This window comes from Nanorana parkeri, unplaced genomic scaffold (assembly GCF_000935625.1).
Source record: "Nanorana parkeri isolate BGI_ZX_2015 unplaced genomic scaffold, ASM93562v1 scaffold55, whole genome shotgun sequence".
NCBI classification, from domain to species: domain Eukaryota; kingdom Metazoa; phylum Chordata; class Amphibia; order Anura; family Dicroglossidae; genus Nanorana; species Nanorana parkeri.
The window spans coordinates 335,840-352,299 of NW_017306323.1; the positions used below are offsets into that span (position 1 = coordinate 335,840).

At 46.0% G+C, this 16,460-nt stretch overlaps 1 protein-coding gene across 1 annotated transcript in view; it reads left to right on the plus strand.

The window, feature by feature from the left end:
• Window positions 1-1,083: 1,083 nt before the first annotated feature.
• LOC108804365 (tropomodulin-3-like) overlaps window positions 1,084-16,460 on the plus strand; it is a 69,803-nt gene continuing 54,426 nt past the window's right edge. The window contains exon 1 of the mRNA XM_018576074.1: window positions 1,084-1,178. The gene's annotated coding sequence lies outside the window, so the exon portion shown is untranslated. The remainder of the gene's footprint in view (window positions 1,179-16,460) is intronic.

Consider the following 16,460-nt stretch of genomic DNA (forward strand, 5'->3'; position numbering starts at 1 on the left):
CGTGGCAGTGCATTGAAGTCAAAGGCACTGCAGCCACGCCCCCTGCCCGCAGTGCGTTCCCCCGTACCCAGAATGCAGGCACATTGGTGCCTGCGTTTCGGTCCAGTGTGCAAAATACTGCAAGCACTATTTTTGCAGGTCCCACTGGACCGGAACGCAGGCACTTTGTGGTGTGAACCGGCCCTTGAAGGGGTTCTAAATCCTCCGTTTTTTTTTGCTTATATCTACCGCTAGCAAGCAGTAGATATAGGCAAAAAGTAAAAAAAAAAAAACGCTTTAACAGCGGTTTACACTTACCGTGTTATCGATGCGTGCTCCTGCCCGAGAATCTGAAAACTGATCGAGCGGCCGCAAAGCATCTAGGGGCGGGCGCATGCGCAGTTCGGATTTTAGGCAGGGAGACGAGCAGAGACGCAAGGTAAGTCTATGAACGTGTGCACCCGCATGCAGACACCGCTGGATCGGAAGTGCCTGCAGGGACAGAGGAGTCAGCGCTGGATCGGAGAGCCACCGCACCGCTGGAGGGACAGATGAAAACATCAGGAAAGAAGATCGGAATAAGAGACATCATTTAAGGTAAGTGCTAACATTTACATGGGGGCTGGGGGGGGATTTTTTTTATAGACTTTAATGTCATTTTAAGCACTAATTTGTAAATCTCGGTGTATCGCATGGTGAGTGAATCACACAAGACTACCACCACTAGATGGAGCTGCTGAGCATAGAATATATTCCTACATACTAAATGGCATTAGCTCAGCTATACACTGGGCAGGGGATTTATCATCTTATCTTCTTCAATTTTTTTTGCAAAACGTGGAATATGTCTTCATGGGGATCAGAACTTATTCTGCTCCCAGAGCCACATTCTTTCTAAACACCGTATGGATAACATCAGATTAGCCCGGCCTCTTTAGTCATAAAACCTGTCTTTATCTCAATTATGATGCATACACATAGCACACCTTTTAGGTCAATGACTACATCAGCCACACACATTCCTGCCAAGTGACTCGCACACACTACATCTCCCAGACTCCCCCGCGGCGGGCTCGGCTCCAGGGAGTGTCTGCGCATGCGCAATGATGCTGCCAGAGTAGCTGGAAGTAAAGAGTGTGAGTTGCCCGGTGGGTGCTGGCGGCTTCCTGGCAGCGGAGCTGGGGACATATCGCAGTCAGGTGAGAGCACAGTATGTGTTGATATGTGTGTGGGGTGTTTGTGTAGTTGTGCCGGCAGGGGAGAGGAATCATCTATTATCTAGGAAGAGAGAAACTTGTGTAGGGTGAGCGGAGTTTTCTTTCCAGGAAGTGTGCAGACATGGGCAGCAGCTGGACTCAGCCCGGGCTCCGATCTGCTCAGCACGGTGTACTGTGTGCCTGGGATCTCATACATAGCACGGATCGGCTATCAGGAGCTTCACTGCTGCTGGAGAACTGCAAGGCTCAGCATGGCGGCTTGCTGGGAGTTGTAGTTCTTCAGGCTCTAGAGATCAGTGCTTGGTTGCTGTAGATCTAAGCTATAGAAGCAGTGTTAGTGTTACAGACATTTAAAGAGCAGGGAGGAGTACAGCTTCCCATTGGCGTGTGTGGGCGCTATATATGATTCATTGCTGGCTATGCATCAGCTCACTGCACTGTATAGTAGTCAGGTGACCATACACTATACAATCTGTGCAATCAACTCTTCATCTAGCTGCGTAGTGCAAGTTGTATAGTGTATGGCCAGCTGTAGGATGTATGTGATGCACAGATTAGAACTTTAGATGTATTATATGTCGACGTGACGCCTGTCTGTCTGTGCCATTGTATTTACATCTGGTAATGTTTTCCAGAGGATCTATAATGTATACTAACGATATGATTATTTTTATTCCGCCATGCTACCTAAACGCATTCACAACCACAATACACCTCTTTGAAGTCCACGTGAGGAATGCACCTTGCTGTGAGAACATTAACCTTGCAGCAGAGAATTAGAAATGTGCAACAGTGAGTGTTCCTAGTTCCTGGAAAAAGGAGTTATAGTGTTAGGGCCCTTCCACACCAGCCCATGCATGGTATATGACCCATAATGCATGCCAGCCAATGCATGTTATGTGACTTGTAATGCACGCCAGCCCATGCATGGTATATGACCCATAATGCACACCAGCCCACGCATGTTATGTGACTTGTAATGCACACCAGCCCAAGCATGTTATCTGACTTGTAATGCACGCCAGCCCACGCATGTTATGTGACTTGTAATGCACGCCAGCTAATGCATGGTATATGACCCGTAATGCACGCCAGCCCATGCATGTTATGTGACTTGTAATGCACGCCAGCCCATGCATGGTATATGACCCATAATGCACACCAGCCCACGCATGCTATGTGACTTGTAATGCACACCAGCCCACGCAGGTTATGTGACCCGTAGCGCACACCAGCCCACGCAGGTTATGTGAACCGTAGCACACACCAGCCCACGCAGGTTATGTGACCCGTAGCGCACACCAGCCCACGCAGGTTATGTGAACCGTAGCACACACCAGCCCACGCAGGTTATGTGACCCGTAGCGCACACCAGCCCACGCAGGTTATGTGACCCGTAACGCACACCAGCCCACGCAGGTTATGTGACCCGTAACGCACACCAGCACATTATTCCACATGTGATGGTGTGCACTATTAGGGGCAGTGCAGTGCTTTTTTACAACTCATTGCATTCTTTACTTCTATTTTTAAAACTTTGTTTAAAATGACACAAAACCCCAGTAAATGTAATGCACCGCAGTGTGTTAACATGCATTGCATAAAAATGTAGACATGCTGCATTTTCATACAACACAAAAAGGCATGTGGACGCTGTGAACGAGCCACATAGAGATGAATTCTTTTCCATATGCCCGCTGTGAACGAGCCCTTATTGCCATTTACTGACGCACGGTGACGCTGCTAAACTCGGTGTGGTCAGCTGAGCTGCAGAAAACTTGTTGATAGTGCCAGTGATGAGACCTGGGGGCTGCGCACATCACAGATGACTGGATAACAGTGTTTCTCAATCTTCTTTCAGTCACAGCTCACTTTTAAATTGTCTAAAATCTTAAGGAACCCCAGTGCACACTTTCGCATTGCTTTACCATGCTTTGCTGCGCATCAGCCTATTCATTTCACTGACCTGCTGCACTTGCGATAAACATGGCAAAGAAGCTTGATTGCGGTCAGAAGTGTGTTTGGGGTGCCCCTTCAAATGAATGGCAACACATCTCCTGCACTGTAACGCATGGTGGGTGCATTCTGTGCGATTAAAGGAGAACTGTGGTTAAACCTTTGTTGGTAATAGTTCTCTTCATATACTAACGTCCTCCGATGACCCAAAACTAAGTATAAAGCGGGCTATTGACAGCTATATGCTGACAGCACAGAGCCACGCCACAGCCGGGACGGATCCTGACTATACTATCAAGATACACTCCGCTGGCCGACTGACAGCTGGCTCTACCTCTCTAAGTCCCGGTTCACACCTGGGCGTTTTGTAGCGCGTTCCTACGCTCTGCAAAACGCTCAAACACCGAAATCCCATTATTTCCTATGGGTATGGTTCACAACTGGGCGTATTACAGGCCGTATGAACGCGCTACAAAATGCCCTACGCCCAAAGAAGAACAGGAGCTTCTTTGGGGCGTTTTTGTCACGCGTATCCATAGGGATACAGCCAGGTAGCCCTGGGAAACGCGCGATTCGCTGTTTTTTTACTGCAAATTGCTCAACAAACGCGCATATTCAATACGCCTAGGTGAGAACCCAGCCTAAAAGCAGAGCCAGCTGTGCCCGACCCCTCCCCCGTCTCTTCATCCAGTCAGCGCTGGAGGATCGGAGAGCGGAGGGGGGAATCCCTGCAGGGAGCTGTGACTGACGGTGACCACTCTCTGCAGATGATTGGGAAGTCAGTGATTGGTTGTATGTGTTTGCTGACTTCCCCATCAATAGAGCCAACCTGTGACAGCTTTAATGTCACAGGTCGACTTGAATTATGGGGATGGGTGTTTTTTAATTCTCTTTTAATGCTCCGCACTGGTGTGAAGGGAAGAACTTACACAATGTGGGGCCCAAAATTCTCAGTGCCCAAAGTGTCGATTTAAAAGAATGTGGATGGAACAGAGCATCCTTTCTCCCCTCCCCTGTCCACGTGCAGTATCAAAATCTTAAACTGTGGCTCCCAACAGTGTCTTTAGCGACCAATGACTTCATCGGTTGCCACAAAGCTGTTGGGTGGCTTTCACAGGGTAGGAGCTTGTGCTGCAGGACCAGGGGGGAGGCAGCAAAGAATGCTGTTCAGGCCACCCAATGGCATTCAACAATATCATTGGTTGCTAGGGAGCGAGCTGCCACCCCGCTTGATTCCTAGTAACCGATGATGTCATTGGTCACTAAAGACGCTGTTGGCGAGCCCCAGCTTAAGATTTTTATTCTGCAGGGGAAGGGAGACAGGACTCTGTGCTTGATCCACATTCTTCCTAATTGACACTTTGGGCATTCTTGTTCCATTTTGTCACAGCATCCTGGTTGAGAAACACTGCTGTGTATCCTTACCACATTCATGGACACAAGCCCATTCACCTACCTGTACGCTTTCACATTGCAGCATGAAACTTGGAGGCAAGGTGATAGTACAACCTCCATGCTGGTTGGAATCCTACCCAGATCCCGTGCATATACTAGAATGTAGCAGTGGGTTACAGTGTCACCTTACTGCACATCTGCAGTAAGGTGGCTATGCAGCACAGGGGTCTTGTATTTAACTCCTAGCAATAATGTTATGCATGGAGTTTGTATGTTCTCTCCTTGCTTGCCTCGCTTGTTTGCCCCCATGGGGTTGGGGTTCCATTCACAATCCAGACACATTTTGGTAGGTTGGTGTTTGTGTGTGTGTTTTATATAACTGAGGGATATTAGATTGTAAGTTCCTTTGGACACCAGTGTCCTTGATTTAGTATTTTCTGTAATTAGGACCCATTCACATCAGCAGTACACACTACCTCACGGCCTCTGGTGTGCGCTCTATAGGAAGCGGTGCATGGGGCATTGCACTGTTGAACTTTTTCTTTTCTCGAACTTTATTGAAATGCCACAAAGTGACAGTGTCAGTTCCGTTTACTGCAGTGCGTTGCAATAAAAACCAAGTACTGCATGTTGTACTTTAGCTGACTTAATGGGACACAAGACAAATTGCCTTGTCTGTGTGCTTGGACAGCCTTACCCCCTGCAGTCCTATGCAGCCCAATGCATCTGGTATGAACAGCCCCTTAAACACTCATTTGTTGTGTTCATAAGTTTAAGTATTAGACAACTAGTGACAGTGTCAGGAAACATCAAACCCCGGTTTGTTCCCTTTTAGTTATGAAGGAATAAATATTTAATATCAATTTGTTACAAACCTGGGTTATTCGGGTTGTGTATATGATGACCAAAGTAAATAAGCTGAGGTTACTTTGAGTTAGCGCTTGTTCACGAGCTATCCAGTACGTTCCCGCACAGTTCTGTGCCCTGAAAGCACTGAATTGTATAAACCAGGGGTGGGGTACCTCCGGCCCTCCAGCTGTGGTGAGACTACAAATCCCATGATGCATCTGTCTCTGGGAATCATGCCCGTGGCTGTGATAATCTTGCAATGCCTCATGGGATTTGTAGTTCCACCACAGCTGGAGGGCCAGAGGCTCCTCACCCCTGGTATAAACCAAGCCTCCTGCATTCTGAGGCGGGAGGGGGGCGCGGTGGTTCCATTCGTATCAATAGCACCTCAGGCACTCCCCCTGCCCGCAAGTGCCGTCATTCGCACCAGAGCACTGCGTTCCAGTGCATGCATGCACTCGTACCGTACCGGAATGCAGAGCGATCGCACTGTGGGCGGGAGACAAATATGCGGTGCCATTGACATTAATGGCACCACCATGCCCCCCACCCCCCTGAATGTGGGGGCCTTGGTTTATGCGATCCAGTGCGTTCAGGGCACTGAGCTGTGCTGGTATGCACTTGATAGTGTGTGAATGGGCCCTGAAAATGGCTTGTCATCATTGTAAATAGATCCAGGTAGCAAATCTCAGTTTTCTATTTGAAATTCAGCTAGGCCTCGCCTTTAGCCTTCCTGTTAATAATGAGGCCACTCATCACATAAAAACTAATGGCAAAGCTTTTATAGAACAAGTCAAAGTAGAAGGGACAGCTAAACAATAAACTAACTTGTAAATGATTCCTTCTCATCCCATGCATACATTTTATCATAAATCTCAAGGTTAATACTTTTTTCTCAATTGCTTTTCTGTGTTGTCATGTGACCGCAAAGCTTGGGCTTGTCTGTGGAAACGTGGTGGGCCAACAGTAGGGTTCAATCGCAGTAATGTCACCCACTGGCCTCCATAGCTACACCGATGTCAGTGGGGGAGAGACTTCACACTCACCAGCCACACAGAAAGGGGATAGAGCTGGAGCTTTGTGGTCATGTGACCACATAGAAAAACATTAAAAAAAAGTAATTTACATAGTTATTTTTTTTTTTGTAATAAAATGTATGCAGGCAATTGGGAAGCAACATTTGAAAGTTACTACATACATTAGTTAAACATTTTCTGTTTTCATTTACAATGACTGTTTTTCACTTCCTGGTTGAGTGAGGCACTGCTGAAATAGCCCTGGGCTCACAGATGCATCATGGGAAGGCTACATCACTAGTGCCTTCCTGGGAAATCATCTGTAAACGGCGAGATCTCTGGGGAAAGGCATTTTCATCCCGCCACTCCGCCCACAACCCCATAAATGTGCAATGTCGCATGTTCCAGGAGGCAGACTCGGAGTTCCAGGAAGTAAAGGGAGATAGACCGATTTTTCGCTTAGGGTCCGTTCACGACCCTAAGCTCCTGAAACGCTGCATTTCAACCGACGGACTAGTGTGTTGTGATAGCCCTGGCACTGGTAGCCCCACTGTAAGGGTTGCTAAAAAAAATTCAGACCGTCTTGTTTAAGATTTAACTCCTGAGTTTAGTGACACTTTAAGCAATGTGTGATTTAAAAAAGTGCACTACCAGAGCTGTCACACTATAGCCCGTCTCCTGAAACAGCGTTACAGCAGATGGGCTAGTGTGAACAGGCCCCAAGATATGGGTAAAGTTCCTCTTTAATGGATAACACGTTTTTCATGCATTTTTATTCCTAACCGTCTCAAAAACAAATAACAAATGATGCCGCTGCTTAACCACTTGCCGTCAGCCCGTTGTAAAAAAATGGATGGACGGCACTGCAGCATTGGTGGGTTGCCGTCACTAGACGGCATTTTTTTTCTGCTAGCGGGCGCGCACGGGCAGAAAAGACCATAAACAATAAGTTGCATATAAAAAGTAAAAAAACCACCCCGAAAATGTTTAACTCCCTCCACCCCCACGTTTACGCAGATATAAACGTAAATACGCGTCCGGTGCACCAGCGCGCAAAAACTACAATTGCGCTCCACACGTTACATATCACCGCGAACGTCGCAGTGAGAGCAATCATTTTAGGGCCATTAATCACTGATAACACTAAACTGAGGAGCGGTAAAAGCTTTTAAAGCACGTCCCTAAAAATGGTATAACATTCATTTCAGTACAGCATTGCATGACGGAATAAATGTCAGTCAACTGCGCGTTTGCGAGGGCTAGTTGGCTGTTTCCCAATGGAAACGCCCGACCAAAACGCCCCAAAGAAGTACATGTACTTCTTTGGGCGTAGGGCGGTTTCCCGCGCGTTCGTACTCGCGGAAAAACGGGGGCCTTAGTGTGAACTTATCCATAGGCCCGGTTCACACCTAGGCGTTTTTCCGCGCTTCCGTACTCGCGGAAAAACGCTCAAACAGGGAAATGCCATTATTTTCAATGTGCATGGTTCCCATCTGGGCAGTTTTCCGCGAGTATGAACGTGCGGGAAACCGCCCTACGCCCAAAGAAGTACATGTACTTCTTTGGGGCGTTTTGGTCGGGCGGTTCCATTGCGATACAGCCAAGTATCCCTCGGAAACGCACGTTCTTCGCGGGTTTTTTACCGCGAATCGTGGTAAAAAAACGCACGAAAAACGTGCATATTCAATCCGCCTAGGTGTGAACCCAGCCTAAGCCTTCCTATGGAGGCCTAGGAGCTTGGCAGAGGCAGAGCCATTGCCAAGTTTTATAAGTGAAGATTTGCAAATGACTTAAGTCGCACATGTCTCTGAATCTTTTTAAGCATATGCTCAGTTTGAGTTGCCCGGATTTGTGACCGGTTTGTTAATTTGGATGAGCGGACTCTAATTCTAAAGTTATGTGTCCGCATTGGTGTCCATGTGTGATTGAATAGACAAGAAATTGCTGCTCACAGTAATTCCATATCTCTGACATATCATGTGAGCAGTTCAGCCTGTTGTCTATGAACATTGCTTGGTGGAAGCTCTCATCCTTTTCAGCTATCATGAAAAACTACAACAATCCTTTGCTGTAGCATGGTCTTATTTTCATATGTAAAAGGAACTCGCCTCATACTACCTCCTTTGCTTTTAGCTTTCTTTTAGAAGTTTGTTTTATATGTTTGGTTGATGCAAGGAATGTGGATTAAGGTTTTATAGGCACACTCGAAACACCATTTTTACAAGCTAACCAGTTAGAAAGAACATCAGTGAGGTTTATCAGCATTGCACAGTATGCAGTGACTGAACTTTGCTTTTTGTAAAAAGGAACATCTAGAAGGTTTATCTATGATTAAAATTATTGAGAGGATAGTCTAGATCCTTGGTTCTCAACTGTTGGGTCGTGACCCAAAAGTGGGTCACGAGCCTGTGTTCAGTGGGTCACTGCATGCCTTCCACTTTTCTAGGTGAGAGGCTCTTTTGCCTCCCCCTAGCAGAGTGCTGTCAGTTCTCGTGCCAAGCAGCCATTCAAAATATGCTGCCCAGCGCCGAGTGTCAGCCTTGAGGTGGAATAGGATGAGGGTATGGCTGCGAGGGAGCTTCATCCATACGTGCATTGCTTACAGCTCCCTCACATGTCCTGTAGAGGTGCCTGGACCGGAGTGACATCACATTCTGGCTCCCGGGCACCTCTTCAGGGCACTCAAGGGAGCTGTACAAGCAATGCACATATGGATGGAGCTCTGTCACAGCACAGCAACCCACACTGGTCTCCAGGCTGAGGATCCACTCTAGTTCTAAGGTAGGGAGACTGGGTAGACCATAAAAAAAAAGGGCCCGTTTACACTAGTACAGTGCGTTAATTGCATAGTACCATGCAATTAACACACTGTACCACGCAATTGCACCTACCATGCATTCTGGTGTGGGAGGTGTGTTGCGTTGCCATTCATTTTAATGGTACCCCAAACGCACCTCCCACAGTTCGTAAGCCTGCATCGGAATGCGCGGTACCCTAATGCTGTGTGTTCCATTGCAGTGCAGACTTGGGTCGCAACTTAATGACCAAGGACAAATATGGATCCCAAGCTTACACAGGTTGAGAACCACTGGCCTAGATACTATCTAGATACGAAACTTGATTACCTACCGATGACATTTATGGGTACCTAATCAGCCTAATGCTTTTACATATGATGATGATTATTAACATTACCGAAGGTAAGAATCATAGTGCTTATGAGTACTGTGACAGTAGGGAATCAAACCAGTAGGTAATTGGTACAATAATGGAGTTCTAGATGTGGAAGTTACAGTTGATCATACCGGGTTATCCTCTGAAATCGCAAACAGAGATGATCAGATTTGGTACATGCATAACAGAAAGCAGAAGGGAAATGGAGGTGCCAGTGTATTGCTTACATGGGTAGATGCATGATCCGACTGCCCTCGGACAACGGTAGCGGGTTGGCAGGTCCATAAATAGAATGTTCCCGTAAATGGAGAGAGTATCGGGCAGGAGATGAGTGCAGGACCTTTCCTATAATGTGGCAGCCTCTTTGGGTGGGGCGGGGGGTGGCGGCAGCAGGCATAGTGGCATGGCCGCTGTACTGCACAATGTTTGCTGCCCCTTTCTGGCCATAGCATCCCCGGGCGTGTAGACTTGTAAGGGCCATACACATCTCCCCACACAGCTCTTGGCAAACCCTCTGGCCGGCGTTCTGTCCAGCACCTGCAGCCAGTGACATCACTGTTTGCCAGGAGCTAGGCAGGACATCGGGCAAATTGTTCTAAGTGTTGGGTGCGCAGATGGAGAGCCTGCAGAGGATGGCATCACTCTTGTGTTTGGCGGTTCTGTCTCCTGTACCCACCTACTGCTGTTCTGATTGTATGCACCACATGCAACCCACCCCCCTCTCAGGTGGCAAAAAGGCTAGGGAAACCACTGGGCAGCACTGCATATGTCTTGGGAATAAATGATGTTGGGGGCTGGTAATCTTTCCTGATTTCCTGTGTAGAATTGGGGGCTTACTGAAGACCTGAGCAACTTGAAGCATGTTTCAAGAAGAGCTTCAACACTCAAGATTCCCCTGTTATTTTATTGTGCCCATTCACATGCTGTCATGTACTGTAGCTCAATGGTCAGAAAAAGTACAGGAGCTTCTTTCGGGCATGATGGCAAATTTTTGGCCCTAATGGACGTCAGTGAGAGTGCCAGAAAAACACACACTTGTTAAAGATGTCACCAGCACACCATATTGAAGTGAAGAACACATCTGTTTATTGACGCAGAAACTACAGAAAAATGCCTGATGATCATTAGTGATGGGCTCGGGCGTGTTCGCAAGCGCCTCGTGCCGAGCCCGCCGGGAAGCTGTCAGCGCGCAGGGCCAATCACAGGCACTGAGACGTTTCCCGATCACTGCAGCTGCGGACCGGGAACATTTCTCAGTGCCTGTGATTGGCCCTGCGCGCTGACGGCTTCCTGGCGGGCTCGGCACGAGGCACTTGCGAACACTCCCGAGCCCATCACTATTGATCATGCCAGAGCTCCTACCCCACTGAAATCTCAAGCATTGATGTAATTCCTGCCTGAATTCTCTTCTTGGATTATAGAACACTTCCCTTTATATTATGGAGCAGGGGAGGTGTTCTGTAGTGCAGCAAAAGAGAACTGGGCAGGGCTGACAACAATGCTTGGGATTTCAGTGGTGTAGAGGCACTTTTGTTGTGTCCCTTGAACAGAAGGTTAGAACACAATGGATTTCTACCAGGTCAGCAGTTATTTCTCTTTACCTGAGACGAAAGTTGGGGAATTGTGCATGTATTTGGAAGATTTTCTGAATATGTCTATTATTTTGCACAGACATACACTTTACTGATAGATTAGACATGTTAGTGGAGTTTGGTGAAGATAGAAGAGTGGCGGGATTTCAGGTTGTTACAATGATCGTTTGTTTTGGAGCTTTCGTCAAATGTCAGAATACCTGATCCATTTAAATCTTTGTGGGTCACAATGTAATGTCAAAATATTCCAGTTAGGCAGGGATAACGGCAAAATATGAGGTCACACTGGAAGTGATTTGTTCCAGCAAGAAAGACGAGTTGATCTGGCACTGAGATGGCTTGTTTCGGTGGAATGATTGTAGGTAGATAGTCAGATTTGGCACATGCTCAACATTTTCTTAGGTCTATTTTTGGCTTGCGTGAAAATAACATTACAGAGCCGCTTAAAAAATGTTGAGGTGTGGGCCGTAATCATTCCTGAAATTTGCTAGGCTGGTCATACACTCCTGTCACTTAAATGCCTAGTATTGTAGTCTACTAGGCTGAAAGTTGATATTCTTCTTGGCGCAAACAAATCTTATCCTATACACCAGAGTTGGAGAAATTAATATGGGATTCAGGAGCCAATCTGTCCAATCCAGGAGCCAGCAGCATTTTATAGGAGCCAGCTACATTGAAAACAACTAAAGAAAACCGCAGAATTTAGGCGTCGGTTGTAATTTTTGAGGAGCATTGACTACCTGGCTCAAGCCCTGCTATTCACTACTTTCTAAATGTTAAAGCTTTGTGAATATGTGACGCTAATACAATTTGAATTTACTGTGCAAGGCTTAGTAACACTCTGTGCTAGCTGTTTATTGCGATTGTTGATTGTGGTGTTATTCCTTACTGTGTGTCTCCAAAGTTGGTCATACCCAAGGTTTTTGTATGTTCTGAATTGTCTTGAGGAAAGGGTATTTCATGACAATAATTGCAGGAGGTAACTTTGAGGGACGGCCTCTGCATAACAAAGCGTTTCACTGAGATGGAGAATGCTGCCTTGTATTCCTTATTACTGTATTCCGATCCAGCTTGGATATCTGACATTGTTATCTAGTAGGACCTCCTGTGACGTAGCATTGGCCAGGTTCTTCTGATGGTCAACTAAGCAGAAGGCTCTTGATTGTCACTTGTGCATTCCTTTGTCATTGCAAAAAAGATAGTCTGGAGCAAGTTTCACTGGACGGAAAATCAAGTTTTCCGTGTACTTTGTTGGTGCGGAAGGCAAAAAAACACAAAGAGGAATTTCTCTGCTTTTATTTGCTTCAGATCTTAATTAACAAGTGACCTCACCCTGCTGGTTTGGAATGTTTCAGTCCCTTTGTTAAAGCCTGAAAAAGGTCCTTCTCAGTTCTGTTTGTTGGAATGTCTTAGAAGAATGTCGTATCCTGTTAGTCAGGAAGAAATATTTGCTGGAAAGTGTTTCTGTGAGGTACAGCAACCAAAATATGTTCATAGTGATGGCTTTCAATAATTAAAGTTGGCAACCCATTGTTTTTCTGTGTGTTTCATTTTGTATTTAGGGAGGGGGGTCAGTAGATTCTTTTGTAAAGTTCAAGAATACTTCACCAATACCTGAATAACATTGCAGCAACAACATTTTCAGGGATGACGGATAGAATAGGAAGAATTGGTTTTCAATGAGTTTTCCAATATATCAGAAGATCTCCTTAAGGGCCCATTCATACTTGTCTGTGATCCTATGTCCTATGTGGCTGGTTCACATCTATAACATGCCGTTTATTGGGAAAGGGAAACCATATGAGGCCGTTCACACCAAAAACAATGTTGCAACTGCCACCACTGATTGGCCCAGGAGGAGGGTGGGGGGGGGGGCGTAGTGGCGGTCACTGTTTTAAGTGGGCTTAGGTGAACTAGATTGGCAGCAGGCCCATGCTCACCATTACCAGCTAACTATGTGGACTACATAACCCCATTCCACTCTGTTATGAGAAGAGGGGAAGGTATACTGTAGACCAGGGCTGGACAGATTTATATGGAATTCAGAAGCCAGTCTGTCCAATCCATAAGCCGGCAGGATTTGTTTAGGAGTCCGTTCAATTGAAATAACCATAGAAAACCTCAAAAGTTAGGTGCCAGCTGTTAATTTTCATGCCCATACCCATTGGTGCAATGCACCGCACCATGCAACACACCTTTCGCGTCTTAACAGTACAGGAGGTGCATTGCGTTGCTATTCATTTGTTGACATTGCTCAATTGCGCCCTAAAGGAGCATTGGCTACCAGGCTCCTGGAATTTATCCAACCCTGCTGTAGTCCTGGACTATAGTAACACCGCTGCTGTTTCATACATATTGTATGGTGAGTGAACATTGTCACCCTAGGTCAGAACATGTGTTACTGGCAGGATCACCAGAAAGGGAAAAAGCCCAAATAAACTAACGTTGCCACCACTTTTAAGGGCGGTTTATAGAGCAGTGGGTCACCTTGATTATATATCCTCACAAATGAAAACTAACATGGTGTAGTTCAGAACACATATGATCTGTACAGAGCCATTGTACAGACAGTGTTGCATGTCTTGGGTGATCTTCAGATAAAATACTTCTATAACTATCTTGTTTACATTTTATGAGTATATTCAACAGATCCAGACAAGTTGAGTGACGTTTTTTTTTTTTTGTCCGTTTGATCATGTCTTCCCTAATGATAATGGGAATAAGCAGAACGAATAGATTTGTCAGCAACTATTTGATTTAGTTTAAAGTGGAGCCATTGGCAAACGGCTGATTGAACACTTGTTCTTACCTGCCATGGATTTGTAGTTCTGTATAGTTGATCATCTGATCTATTAACACTGCATAGTCAGGGAGTTGACAACTGTAGTTTGAGCTGGCATGCATGTAAGGGTTAGTTAGCACAGAACACAACTGTTCTGCTATAAGTTAATGGTCCCCCCTCGCCGGCACTGCCGCGGATGGTATCTGCAGCCTCTCCTTCCTGCCTGGAGCCGCTCCAGGCCTGGGATTTATTTCTCTTCGGATCCCCACTGCTCCCCTTTCGCTTGTGTGGGCTGAGGCAGCGGGTATCCCAGGAGAAATAGCCAGCGGGGGTGGGGTCGGAGGAGGGAGCCGCTTGTCAGGATGGCCGAGCGGTGAGCAGATCAGAGCCGACCGCTGATACTTTCTCTTTGGCCGGTGGCTCTGTCATCTGTGGCAGAGTGCTTGGGGTGGCAGAGCGGGAGGATCCCCCCCCCCTCTACCACACACACAGATAACATGCACGTGCATATTGTGGTGCACGCCATGCACATCCGCTGCGGTGTGTTGTTAGAATGCATCACAGCATATGGCAAAGCTTTGTGACGCATTGCCATAAGCTGTGTTGCGATTTTAAATGTACGCCTGTACAATTTTATCAGAACACAAACAACAACACAGTGCACAAACGATTTTTAACATAAGTCGCTTAATTACAGTTTTGCGTTACTTAATTTTTTTACAGTTTAAAAAAAAAAGTACAATTTAAAAGTAACAAGTATTTATTTAATACGGTTTTATCTTATAGATTTGGTCGGAACAGTTATTTTTTTGTGAACTGATATTAGTGTGCTTTTATCAATTTAATTGAATTTTTATCGGTTTAATATTGATTTGACAAACATTTGCGCAATTATCGCACCATGTTTTTAGTAGCACCATGTTTTCTACCGGGTCTGTGCTTTTAGAAAATATATGGTTTGGGGGGTCTTTTACCAATGCTAGCAATGCAGCAGTAGAAAATAAAAACAATGGGAAAAATTGCAAAAATGGTGTGGTACGCTGAGGTTAAAAGCGTTCTGGAGGGCTTGGCAGCGAAAGGGTTCAAGCTGAACTTTGGGCACTTATGATTGGTTTTCTTTTTTAGTGCACTCAGCTAGAGCTGCAGCTAACGATTATTTTCAAAATCGATTAGTTAGCCGATTATTAAGTTCGATTAATCGGTTAATCGGATAAACAATAAAATAAAGTTTAAAAAATGGCTCCAGTGATGGGACTACTAGTTTGTATTGAGGTTGTAGTCCATCACAGGAGCAAGCTTGGAGCGGTGGAAGTAAAAAAAAAAGATAGTGTGGTGTGCAATATAGTGAAATGGAAAGTGTAAAATTATACAGCAATCAATGCAGAATACCACCAGCTATAGAGGAATACAACAAATCCCAGCAATAGTACATAATAGCTGGAGGCATTCTGCATTGCGCTGTATAATGTACTATTGCTGGTGGTATTCAGCATTGCTCCACTGTATAATGTATTATTGCTGGGACTTGTAGTCCTCTATACAGCGCAATGCAGAATATCACCAGCTATAGAGGAGTACAACAAATCCCAGCAATACATTATACATACAGTGTATAATGTATTGCTGGGATTTGTATTCCTATGTATAATATACAGCACAATGTACCATCAGCTATAGAGGAATACAAATCCCAGCAATACATTATAGAGCACCATGTGTGGGAAAGCGCAGGCTTACCTGAGCAGTCTTCCAGCAACTTGTTTCTGAGATCGGCCTGTCTATCGGCGGCTGTCATCCGCCCACAACTGCTCCTCTTTACTTCTTCTCCCCGTGTCCCTGTGCCGATCGTGAATGCGGGCGGTGAGCGTGAGGAGGGGAAGAGTTGCGGCGTGTGGAGCGTGGATACGGGCCGCAGTGGCGAGCGTGAGGTGGAGAGGAGGTGTGTCGCGCAGCGTGTGGAGCCGTGAACAGGGCAAACCAATGGGAAGCCGATTAATCGATGATTGAAAAAGTTGACAACTTTTTCAATAATCGATTATGTCGATTAGTTGTTGCAGCCCTACACTCAGCACTGATGAGGATCATGTCATAAAGGGCAGCAACTAACTAATCGATAATGAGAATAGTTGACAACTATTCTCATTATTGATTAGTTGATTGGCTCCCCTAAAGGTGCCCATACACCTTACGATTATCGGACGAAACTTTTCGTCCGATGATAGAACCGTCGTACGATTTTCCGGGCCCCATCCTGCCCCGATTATCGCAAGGTTCAATCAGCGGTAGTTAGAAAAAAACACCTGGACGACTTGCGGTAATTGACCGCAATTATTTTCGTTTGCGCATGCGCAGTGTTAATCGTAAGACTTTTGACGGACGGAAACGCCACCAACCATGCGAACATCGTACGATCAACCAAAGTTTTCAAACATGCTTGACCGTCAAAAGTCGTACGATTGTACAGTACTATCGGTCGGGCACTCTATTCACACGTTACGAT